The 11,962-nt window shown below is 36.7% G+C and overlaps 1 long non-coding RNA gene and 1 pseudogene across 2 annotated transcripts; one reads left to right on the plus strand and one right to left on the minus strand.

The window, feature by feature from the left end:
* Positions 1 to 1,688: 1,688 nt before the first annotated feature.
* Positions 1,689 to 9,471, minus strand: LOC104607884 (17.8 kDa class I heat shock protein pseudogene; annotated as a pseudogene). The gene is made up of 2 exons (XR_016078497.1): positions 9,333 to 9,471; positions 1,689 to 3,785 (listed from the first exon to the last, which is right to left on the minus strand). The product of XR_016078497.1 is annotated as a 17.8 kDa class I heat shock protein pseudogene (transcript).
* Positions 9,472 to 9,845: 374 nt separating this feature from the next.
* On the plus strand, positions 9,846 to 11,636 carry LOC148790219 (uncharacterized). The gene is made up of 2 exons (XR_016078498.1): positions 9,846 to 9,981; positions 10,074 to 11,636. It is a non-coding gene; the product is annotated as an uncharacterized LOC148790219 (long non-coding RNA).
* The last annotated feature ends 326 nt before the right edge of the window (positions 11,637 to 11,962 follow it).

Genomic DNA, 11,962 nt, shown 5'->3' on the forward strand with positions numbered 1-11,962 from the left:
TAATTAATACAGAGTTGTCTAGTTATATAACAATTCTATCTCTCACACATACTGAATGGACAAGCACTAAACATACACTTCATCCAAACTCTTAGTCCATTGACTGCATTTCACAAAATCCATAAAAGGAACAAATAAAGAGCATAAAATTAAAAAAAAAAGCCTATACCATTCAACAACCTAACTAATGATAAAAGGTGTAACACCAACTTATCATTTTGAGATCTGGGATCACAGCAGAGCTCTTGATTGCACCCCAACAAACAATACCATGAATTAAACTTAGTCATATATATGCCTTAAAAGGCACAATTGTTGTTAGTATCTCCACTAATTGAAGCCCCCCATTTGCAAGGTGCCAGCCAGCTGGTTGGAAAGGTCTTCTCTGATCGTATGCCTGCACCTGAATTGGGGGATGGGCTACCCCTGTTGTGTAGCCCTTTAAAGATATTAAAATAAAAACACTTAAGTGTCATTGCACATTAGGTTGCATTTGTTTGTGATACAAGTATTGAATCAAGGTATTCATGTACCAGATTTAGATTTGAGTATTTATTTATTATATAAAAATTCAATGATTAAGAGATCAAAAATGTACTGTATTGAACTTTTTGATACAAATTTATATTTTTTGAATCTTGAATTAATTGAATGGCAAAGACACCAACATACAACCTTTTGCATCGATTTAAAACAAACAGGAAGAGAAAAAATTGGGTTAGAACCGAAAACCCAGACACCACCATACAACCTTTAGCATCAATTTAAAACAAGCTGGAAGAGAAAAAATCGGGTTAGGACTGAAAACCCACTTTGCATCCTTGAACAGAAAAAAAAAAAAGAAAAAAAAAGTATTTATGCAGAATACATATTTGCATTTGTATTGCAAACAAATACGAGATTAAACAGATGCAATTATACTCCCCAAATTAGTAAAAAAGGAAAACAGATGCAATTACACTCCAAAAATATTCATATATAAATTGGGACAAGAAACGAACACGCATTTTTAGTTTTCTTCTTCTTGCAGTGATTTTCCATATCTTAAAGTTATTATCAAAAGGGATTCACGAATAATGAGAATCAAAATAAAAAAAAATAAAAAAACTCCATAGACATTTAACAACTCTCATTTATGAGAAATGGTTAGGTAATTCGTAGTTTCAGGATGCAAAACGGTTGCAACGGCTAGCAGGAGAGATAACTTTAGAACCAGCATAACACCACGAACAACATTGAACATTTCGTTTCCCATTGACTAAGAATTTTATGTTACTTTTTCAGATTTATGCAAGGATCTGAGAAAGTTTATTTTCCCAGGTATTGATATCCATTTTTTAGGTGGGTATAGGTGGGTAAATTACTTTCTCATCCAGGAAAAAGTTGCCATGAATGAAAAAAATGACATTTTTATGACTAAGATGATCATTAACTTATTTATATGAGAAATAAAAGAACATGGATAAATGCACTTACCCAATAAGTGTTTTCCATGAAAATTTACCCAGTAATGCATTTACCGTTGCTACCTAATTCTGTTGAAAACACTTAAGGACTTGATCTGTCTTCCCCATGAAATAAATTCAGATAATCTCCCTTCAAAGCAGTAGCAGAAGCAAAAGAAATCAGACACCAACAACATTACAACGTCTAAGTCAGTCATTGATTGAACAAAATACTAATTCTACTGAAGCAAAACAAAAGGACTTGTTACTTCATCAGAGAAAAACCATTTACAAGGGATTTACTTTTCAATTCAATACTACATCGTATTCAACATTAAACAAACAACTTCAATACAATTTTACATTATGAATGTTTATGCAAGTTGAAGCCTGAAAAGAAGACACCATCTCAACCCATTCTACATTTCAGTCCACAACGTATTCATTCAAGTATGACAGGCAACGATATTTATTCTAACCAGATATTTCGATTGCCTTGACTTCTGGCCTTTTCACCTCAACCTTTGGGACTGTTACAGTAAGAACCCCATTCTCCATAGCGGCCTTCAGCTGATCCACCCTGGCATTCTCCGGCAACCTGAACCGGCGGAGGAACTTGCCGCTGCTGCGCTCCACCCCATGCCACTTATCGTTCTTCTCTTCATGCTCCCTGCTGCGCTCTCCGTAGGATTTTACCTTCTTCCAATTCGACTTTCACTTCTTCCTTCTTGAGCCCAGGAAGGTCGGTTTTGAAGACGTGGGCTTCTGGGGTCTCCTTCCAATCGATGCGGGCATTGGCAAAAGCTGCCGTTTCAGTAGAAAATGGAGGGGCGCTGAGAGCAGTGGCGGAGGTGAAGTCTGGGAATGGATCCCACAAATCCATAGAGAAGGGATCGAAGATGTTACTTCGTCGGCCACCGAAGATGTTAGGGATGATCGACATCTTTTTAGTTCTAAGAATTTGGCTAAAAAAATCAAATAGAAGATAGAACGAGAAAAAACGATTACTGGGTTGAAGAGCTTGAGAGTGCTTTGAGACTTGAGCGCAGAGAGGAAGGAGGCATTCTAAAAGAAGAGAGGCTTCTGATACTCCCCCGGGAGTCCGGATTTCCTATTTCATTCAAAGATAAAACAAGAAACTTAAACAATGGAGAACAAGTGAGACGATTCTCCGACCGATAAACCAACTGGAATCAACAATCAAACAATGGAGAATTAGGAGTTCCACTTTGACTTCCGATTTCTAGGAATTAAACGCGTGAACACTAAGACGATTTTCGGTATGATAAACGCGTTCTTCTTCAAGACTCCTCTTCAGAAGCTTTTTTTTTTTTTTCTCTTTTCTCCTTCGGTTGCATTTTATACAGAGCATCGTTGAGTGATTTCTGTTTTAACTCCAGAAGGATTTCTTCTTAGTTTTCTTTCAGAAGGAATAGCAGGAATAGAAAGAGTCAGATTTTTCTCGGAGCTCAACAATCGGTGATTTTACTTTGAGCAGAAATAGGAAAAACGGAAGTAAGTCATCGAGCGTCTTTTCTTCTTTGCAAAAATATATTTCAGATTATTTTCTGTAATCTTAAGTTCCGATGGTTGATCGCGGTTAAGATCGGTTTTACTTGTTTATTCTATCAACTTATACTAAAAATAAGGAAGACGTTTGAAACGGTCTGTTATTTTAATTCACACATGTGAAATTTTGACACAAGAGAATATTTACCTGGCACTCTTTGATTGGATATGTGAAATTTTAACACAAGTGAATGCTTACCTGGCACTCTTTCATTGGATGTACAGAAAGGTCTTCCGGAAGCATTGCGCAGGAAATCCGGGCGCTAAATGTGGTGGGAACCCCATAACTTGCGTCTTCGTAGATAACAAGAAGATAAAAATCCATCATCCGTAGGGACCCACCTAGATTGGGCATATAATATGCTATTTTGACGATGGGATTTTCGCATCAGTTCTCAAAGATTTGCACAAATTAAGATCATGATCTTAGAATGTAAAATAGGGAACTGGGTTCTTCAATTTTCTATTCCTAAGCCCAACATGATCTTAGAATTGGGCCCCCAATTCATTCTGAGCAAGGACTCCGAGTTGCTCTCTTTTGGTGATCAATGTTGAACTAGCGAGGGGCGCCCATGCTAAGCACGGGCGAGAAATACAGAATAATTGGGAGAGTAAAAAATGAAAAAAAATAATATATGTGATTATAAAATTAACTAATTTCTTCTATTACAAAAGTAATGTTCATGCACAATTCTTCTAATTATTCATAATGCAAATAGCTTCCATTCACCATCAGGCATCAACATGTCTGACTTGGATAGGACCCAATCCCTTGAAATATAAAACATGAATAGATCAAACAATAGAATTCTAGTTTGGAAATTGCTAAGGCACATCATAACAATACAACTCACTCACCCCACGCAAAGTATACTGATTATGCATGGTTCTAATGGCCCTATTAGCTAGGGTGAGCAAGAAAAACCGAAAAACTGACGAAATCGAAAATTTGGTCAACCAAACTGATTGGTTCGATTTTGGTTCAGTATTTTTAAAAAACCAAAAGTATTAGCTCGGTTTTGGATAACCAATATAAAAAACCGATAGTTAACAGAATCAACCAGTATACATGTATTTTATATTTTCTATATATTATAAATTAATAAATATATATTTATAATATATAATATATTATTTATTATTTAAAATACAGAATTATAAATATATATATATATATATATTTCTAGTTTTTTATAATATATTTATATGTTCTTTTAAAATATATATTATAAATCTTAAAAAACCAAAAAACCGACGAAACAAACCGATCATCTGGATAATCGATCAATTACAATTACTAGTTTTTCGAAAACTGGTTATACCGATTTGGCTTCAAAATCAGGTACACCGAACCGTGAGCACCCCTACTATTAGCTTCTTCAAAGGTTGCATATTTTATAAAACAACATCTTGTAAAAATAAATATTCATGACTTGATTTCATTAGGATATTCCATGTGCCAAAAGTTAGGTCTCTATCAGGTTTTGTGTGTGTATAATTCGGATAAGGCTTAGATGGTGATGATATAAAATATAATTGTCTGTTAATTATAGATTAATCGACAATTAAAATCAGAAAATGATTTAATAACCACTTATAATTTGGCATTTTCCTGCAATTTTTTTTGTATTTTGTTTAATTTTCTATGTTTTTAACAATTTTTATTTGATGTTATTTATTTTTTTAATTTTTTATTATTTTCTATTTTTTCTACAATTTCTGACTTTTACAAGGAATATATTTTTGCCATTTAACGTGTTTTTATGCATTTTTATTTTTATTTTGAAAAAAAATTGTTTTTTTATCTTTTTATAATTGAAATATATAATTGTATGTTTTTATGTAATTAGAATATAAAAAATGTAAAAAAAAAAGTCATAATTGAATTAAAGGGTCAAATGAGGCATGGGTTGGGGTGGGTCAGGGTCAAAGTGGGTTGTGACTTGTGACCCTAACGTGGCAAACATTCTAATTTTGTATTCGAGTATCAGATATTCAAAGAAAATGGTACAAACTTTCTCTTTGTAAATTGTTTTTTTTTCGGAGTAGAACCGACATCAGCGAAATAAATAAAAAACCAGACTCCAGCAGTAGGCACAGCTTTGTGAGCACAATCATCAATAAGCACCCGATAAATATTCTAACAATTGTCTTAAAAATTTGTTTTGAATATTTTCATAAGACAACTGTCCTGAAAATTTGCTTTTTAAAGAGGTTTTCAGCAACACGAATGCTTTTCTTTCCACTTGTTTTTGAAATTGCCACATCAGCAAAAAAAGGCACATTCTTGAACCAACACAGTTGGTTTTGTTTAACAAAAACAAATTTTGAATGCAGATTATACTAAACCAGAAATTCAACAACACGTTTTTGTCTTCAATTTTAAAAACAAAAACACGTAACCAGTAACTTGTTTTCTGTAATTTTGTTTTAAAAATCATTTTGTTTTCAAACCAGGTTTTGATATTTGTTTTTGGAACTTACAATTCGCAAGGGAGAATACCCCCTACAACTTATTTATAGATTTTAGAAATCTCATTTCTTTCTTCAACTTCCCAAGTTAATCTCTCCAACAAGTGGATCACAACGATACAGGTTTCTGCATCGTTACCAGTTTACCAGAGCAATGACCACCCTACAGAAAACAGGAAACTGCTATACTGGAGAGAGGAGGACAAGGCCCGGCCCTAGTTATTGTCTTATTAATCAACCAAGCAAGTGGTGCAAAAACTTAATTTCAATACCAAAACCGATATTTTATTGTTCTAAACTCAAATACAAATTACATGCATCCAACTGCAAAAAAATATATATATGCTCCAAGCTCTCATCTAAAAAAGCTCAGAGAAATATAGGAAAACACAACAGTGAGGCAACTACCAAGTCCAAACTATCAAGATAAAGAGTAGTAACCGTTAACCAAGATTCTCTATGCAGTGCCATTAGGTAGCTGAGCAGCTTTTGCAGGTGGAATGAGCTCATCCCAAGCTTCAATCCATGTGACCATGGCATCTGCTAGCTTGGCAAAGTAGGGATCTAGTTCCGCAAGCTTAGCCTTGACCTGCTTGGAGAGTTCAACGTAACACATCTGAACAGTGGTGCATTCCTTTGGAAGGGTTACTTACCGACTGTAAGAAAGGGACAGCTCTTCTTGCCAAAAAATACCCTTGTATTCGTTCTTAAGGTTCACGAATGGATTGTGTTGAAAAGTAAAAAGGTGGGACAGTCGGTGGTTCACCGAATTTGCAATCGGTAGCCCACCAAGCCGAGCCCACCATTTATTCGGTGGCACACTATTTGCAAACCACCGATTATGGTTTGCTTAACCATGAAGAAAATTTTCTTAAATCCCCTTTATACCCCTCAACTCAAGTATAAATAGGGGTCCTTCCTATGTTATTTCTCATTCCATTCTCCATTTCATTTCAGTGTATAGTGTATACAGTGTGTTGAGAAGAGTATTGAGTTGGGTGTATTGAGTGTCGGGTACAGGTGTGATTCCGGTGAAGTCATTTTGTATTTTCTCCTATTTATAGTAAGAAGGAAGCTCCGAATTGCTGCCCGTGGACGTAGACAGTTGGCCGAACCACGTAAATCTGGTGTTCTCTCTTCTTTCTTTCTTTATTGCTATCTGCTTTTATTCTATTTCTGTGCACGTACAATTTACATTATTTTCGTTGTGCAATTCCAACAATTGGTATCAAAGCCACACGGTTCTATTCCGGGATTCTGCAGAAATCTGTATTTGGTGTTTCGATATTGCACGTGTTGAATATGGCGAGTTCGAGCTCTACCCGATTCGACATACTGAAATTCAACGGATCCAACTATACAATTTGGAAGTTGAAGATGCATGCTGTGTTGGTGAAAGAAGATTGTGCAATAGACTTAGCAGGAAAAGAGAAGAAGCCTACTGATATGAAAGAAAAAAGAGAGAACACTAGATTTACGTGGTTCGGCCAAATTGCCTACATCCATGGGCAACAATTCGAAGCTTCCTTCTTACTATAAACAGGAGAAAATACAAAATGATCTCACTGGAATCACACCTGTACCCAACACTCAATACTCCTCTCAACATACTGTATACACTATACACTGAAATGGAGAATAGAATGAGAAATAACATAGGAGGGACCCCTATTTATACTTGCACTTAGGGGTATAATGAGGATTTAAGAAATTTTTCTTCATGGTTAAGCAAACCATAATCGGTGGTTTGCAAATGGTGTGCCACCGATTAATTTGGTGTGCCACCGAATAAATGGTGGGCTCAGCTCGGTAGGCCACCGATTGTAAATTCGATGAGCCACCAATTGGCCCACCTTTTTGCTTTTCAACATTCTCCCACTTGAAGATAATTTTCATAATGAATAACCCTCTCGAGAATAGTTGCCAATCATCTCTTGCTATGTGACTTCAAGTCCCAAAGAAGTTTTGCACCAGATGAACTTCTCTCTCATCACTGACTTTGTCAATATATCAACAATGTTGTTGTTAGTGTGGATCTTCTATAACGAGATCTACCCATCTTCAACTACCTCACGAACAAAGTGGTATTGTACATCAATGTGTTTAGTCCATGCATGAAAGACAGGATTTCTTGCTAAGTGTAATGCACTTTGACTGTCACAATGACTTGGAGCAGCCAATCAAGAATGCAGGTACTTGACTGGATGCCTAGCTCGCTGCACCATTAGCTAAAGAAAACACATAACCAGTAGTTGATTTTCTATTATCGCGATCTCCTACATAATCTGTATTACATAACCAACTACTTTTAAGCTTTAGCCACTATAACAAATGGAGATTTCAAAAGTACCCTTCAAATACCGAAGGATTCTCTTCACCGTAGTCCAATGATCTCTTCTTGGATTTGCCATAAACTTATTGACTGCTCCCACTACTTGTGCAATGTCTGGTCCAGTGCACACCATGACAAACATAAAGCTCCCTACTGCTGATGAATATGGTATGTGGGACATTTCTATCTTCTCAGCTTCAATGTTAGGTGATTGTTCCGAAAACAACTTGCAACCAACAGAAAATAGGATACTGACTGGTTTGGAATCTTGAATATTGAAGCGCCGCAAGACCCTTTGAACATAACTCTCTTTGAATTATCCAAACTTTCCTGTTCTTTCTGTCCCTAAATATCATAATCCCAAAAATCTAATTAATCACCCCCCTAATCATTCATGTCAAACTCCCTAGCTAAACGAGCTTCCAGTGTTGAAATACTTCCTTTATTAGTACTTGCAACTAGCATGTCATCAACATATAACAGCAAAATGATGAAGTGATCATTACCAAAGTATGTGTAAGCACAATGATCTGCTTCGCATTTGCTAAAGCCCAAGCTCACAATGAAGGAATCAAATCGCTTATACCAACACCTTGGCGCCTGTTTTAGACCATAAAGTGATTTGGTCAGCTGACAAACCATATCCTTTTTGTCGTCCTCGACAAAACCTTCAGGTTGAGTTATATAAATCTCTTCTTCAAAATTACCATACAAGAATGCAATTTTAGCATCTAACTGCTCCAGTTCCAAGTCAAGTACTGTAACCATATTTAATAGAATACGAATAGTATTACAGCCATGCAAAAATGCAATCAAATAATTTTAATAGTGAAAAACCCTCTCGAGAACAGTTGTCGATCATCTCTTGCTATGTGGCTTCAAGTGGGAGAATGTTGAAAAGCAAAAAGGTGAGTCAGTCAATGGCTCACCGAATTTGCAATCGATGGCCCATCGAGTTGAGCCCACCATTTGCAAACCACCGATTATGGTTTGCTTAACCATGAAAAAAAAATCTTAAATCCCCATTATACCCCTCAGCTCAAGTATAAATAGGGTTCCCTCCTATGTTATTTCTCATTCCATTCTCTATTTCGAAATTTCGAATTTGCAAACCGTGAAGTCATTTTGTATTTTCTCTTGTTTATAGTAAAAAATTTCGAATTGCTACCCGTGGACGTAGACAATTTGGCCAAACCATGTAAATCTCTTTCTTTATTGTTATCTGCTTTTATTCTATGTACAGATTGCATTATTTCCGTTGTGCAATTTGATACCCCATACCAAGTGGTCACATATCACCTACAAAATCACAAACCAGAGGGACAAAATTTCAGCATTTTTCTATGCCAAAATTTTTCTTTGTATTTATGCCACATTTTGAGGCAATATGAGAAATTCATAAGTAATTAGGCATTAGGCAGGAAAACAGACAATTCATACAAGAACAAAGATCTAGCTTCATAGTATCACAATAAAACTCATAAGAAAAAGAAGGAACTGAGAGATGGATTTACCTTAGTGCACCAGCCAGCCCACATATCGTCATAGCGCCCAATTGGTTGACCATCACCCATGAGTCCAAAGTACATTGCAGGACCAATCATGTCTCGGTTGAATGCCAAATTCATACCACACATAGGGAACAGGGTGCCCTTAGGTACGGTCAGAACCGCATCGACATACCTGATAAAGATAAGAAAATGGTTAACAAACACCAATCATGGAAAGAGGGTACATATCAGGATCTTCTGCCACGCAAAAGACCACCACACCACACCTTGTGTTTCGCTCAAGAGGCTTGACAAGCTGGGTGGGAGCATCATAATCTGGGATGTTGAGCCAAAGGCCATGAGAAACAGGAGCTGGTACACCCTCATGTAGACTGAAAGGGTATCCACGGACAAAGTCTGTGCCTTCTTGGTAAAGATCATACAAGAGTGTTGAAGAAAAAAAGAGTAGATGGGGAGAGAAGATTTTTTATGTTCTGCTCCAGTGCATTGATCTGTTTGCTAGATGGATCCTTAGCAACCTGTGTATATCCAAGCACAAACACTGAAACACTTAGATAACAAAAATGAAGAGACAAAAAATAGAGAAAATCCAAGCATAAAGATCATGTAGTTGATCCCAAGCATCTAAAACATCCAAATTGTGCAATTTAAAGTGGAATGTAGTTGATCCCAAGCATCTAAAACACCCAAATTGTGCAATTTAAAGTGGAATTCCATAAAGCATCAATCTCTGTGCACTTTTAGGTGGCTTTTTTTTTGGTACTAAACACTTTTGGGTGGCTTAAACTATAGGAATTGGTGCTTCATAATGATCCTCTCCACAAGTAGAGGACCCTCTTTTAAATACTCACAGATGTACATTACATTATGGATCCAATAATGAATTTAAAATTGCATAACTAATGCTCTACAGCATCTGGAGAGAGGGAAAACGGTTCTTTCTAAAAGTGAAACCTCAAAACAGAAAAACAAATTAGTCTAGCCCAAAATGCAATTCAAATTGCTGTAGCCAAACCACTCAAATCGACATCTTATCTTAAGACAACTACTATAGCCAAATGAATATAACACTTCACAAGGATGGTAGAAAAGACAGGATATCTCTAATGAAAGAGTACAGATCTTGGAGATTAACAAATAAGCAAAACCCAGAGAAGTTAAATGAAATCCCACTCCACCAAAATCCATTGTCAGAAGTTCCCAAATATTCAAAATGGATATATGCATGTATACATGAACAGATTAAAAAAACCAATCTTGAATGACACTACAGATAATGACATTTTCGCTTCAAAGCAGTTAGCACGATGCAGTAACCTGATCTTTTCTGTTTAACTCCAGAGAAGGTTGCCAATTATTTATTTAGCTATTAGAGCAAGAGTTGAGGAAAGAAAGAAACTACTATTCACACAATAAATTGAAAAGAAAATATTTTCGTAAAATATTCATAATAAAAATTCAATCTTTCTAGTCACGACATCACATCAACAAGGTTGATTTTGGAAAGTGGATGAAAGGAACTTCATACCTAGTAATACAACAACAGAAAAATTAAGAGTTCAGCCTATAATCAAGCTATGACTAAAAGTGAGGACGAAGCGGAGAACATAGTAAACACAAAATTGAGGAGACACAAGACGCAAAGAACAGGACCAGATCTTATATGAATAACTCCAGACAACCCTACAAAACCCAACCAAGAAATATGCTCCAATTCACAATAAACAAAACTGTGACAGCAAAAGAGTCATCAAAGCAAATCAAATCAAAATCTGGTCTTCACACTACAAGCAAGAGCATGTGAACTAAATCACATGAAAAAACCTACCATTCCCAGAATTGACCAGAAAGAAAATCATCAAACGCCTAAAAAAAAACCTCGAGCAGTGATCAAAAACGCAAAAGAGAAACCTCACTAAGGTTTCTCCACCTCGGCGTTCTTCCCCGCGGCGTCTCCACCTCTGGATTTAACAAAAACATCAATGATGCTTGGAGGTTCGGAAACTTTGGATACTCGTGGGATCAATTAAAAATCTGCTTCCTCTGGCTCTGGTGGTTTGCAAGTTAAGGTGAACGCCCAAGCTCCTCCTAAGATCAATGTGACCTCTGTTGGTCTAACTTCAATGGAATGCTTGAAGATTGAGGGTGATACACCATCCTCGCCACCAAGGACATTTATTAATTAGTTACCTGATTGGAGCATGCTTTTTGCAGCCATCACGACAATCTTCTTGGCAGTGAGAAGCAGTGGACGCTTCTTGATTGGAAGCCAAGACAACTCTTTCAGCTTAGTAAAGAAGAAGAAGATGGATAAAGTTCCTGTTTTTGCCACAGGGAAGAGAAAAGAAGATGAAGAAATAAAAAGAAACGATTGGAAGCCAAGACTTTCCGAGAGATCGAGACCCTGGAGGCTCTGACAGTACTGCAAAGAATGGGGGATCAGCCCGGCGAGATTCATTGTAGGGAGGTCGAGTCGGATGAGACGATTCTCCCTCTCGTTCCAGCACGAGATGCCGACAAACTTGCAAAGGAAACCGACCGAGTTATTGGAAAAAATCCAAGAACTGAGCTTTCCTTGAGGATCACTGAGCGAGTTCTTGACGCCAGCAAGGCACTTCACATCGTCCTCTATA

The sequence above is a fragment of the Nelumbo nucifera genome, chromosome 7, assembly GCF_055504915.1.
Source record: "Nelumbo nucifera cultivar China Antique chromosome 7, China Antique-T2T, whole genome shotgun sequence".
NCBI classification, from domain to species: domain Eukaryota; kingdom Viridiplantae; phylum Streptophyta; class Magnoliopsida; order Proteales; family Nelumbonaceae; genus Nelumbo; species Nelumbo nucifera.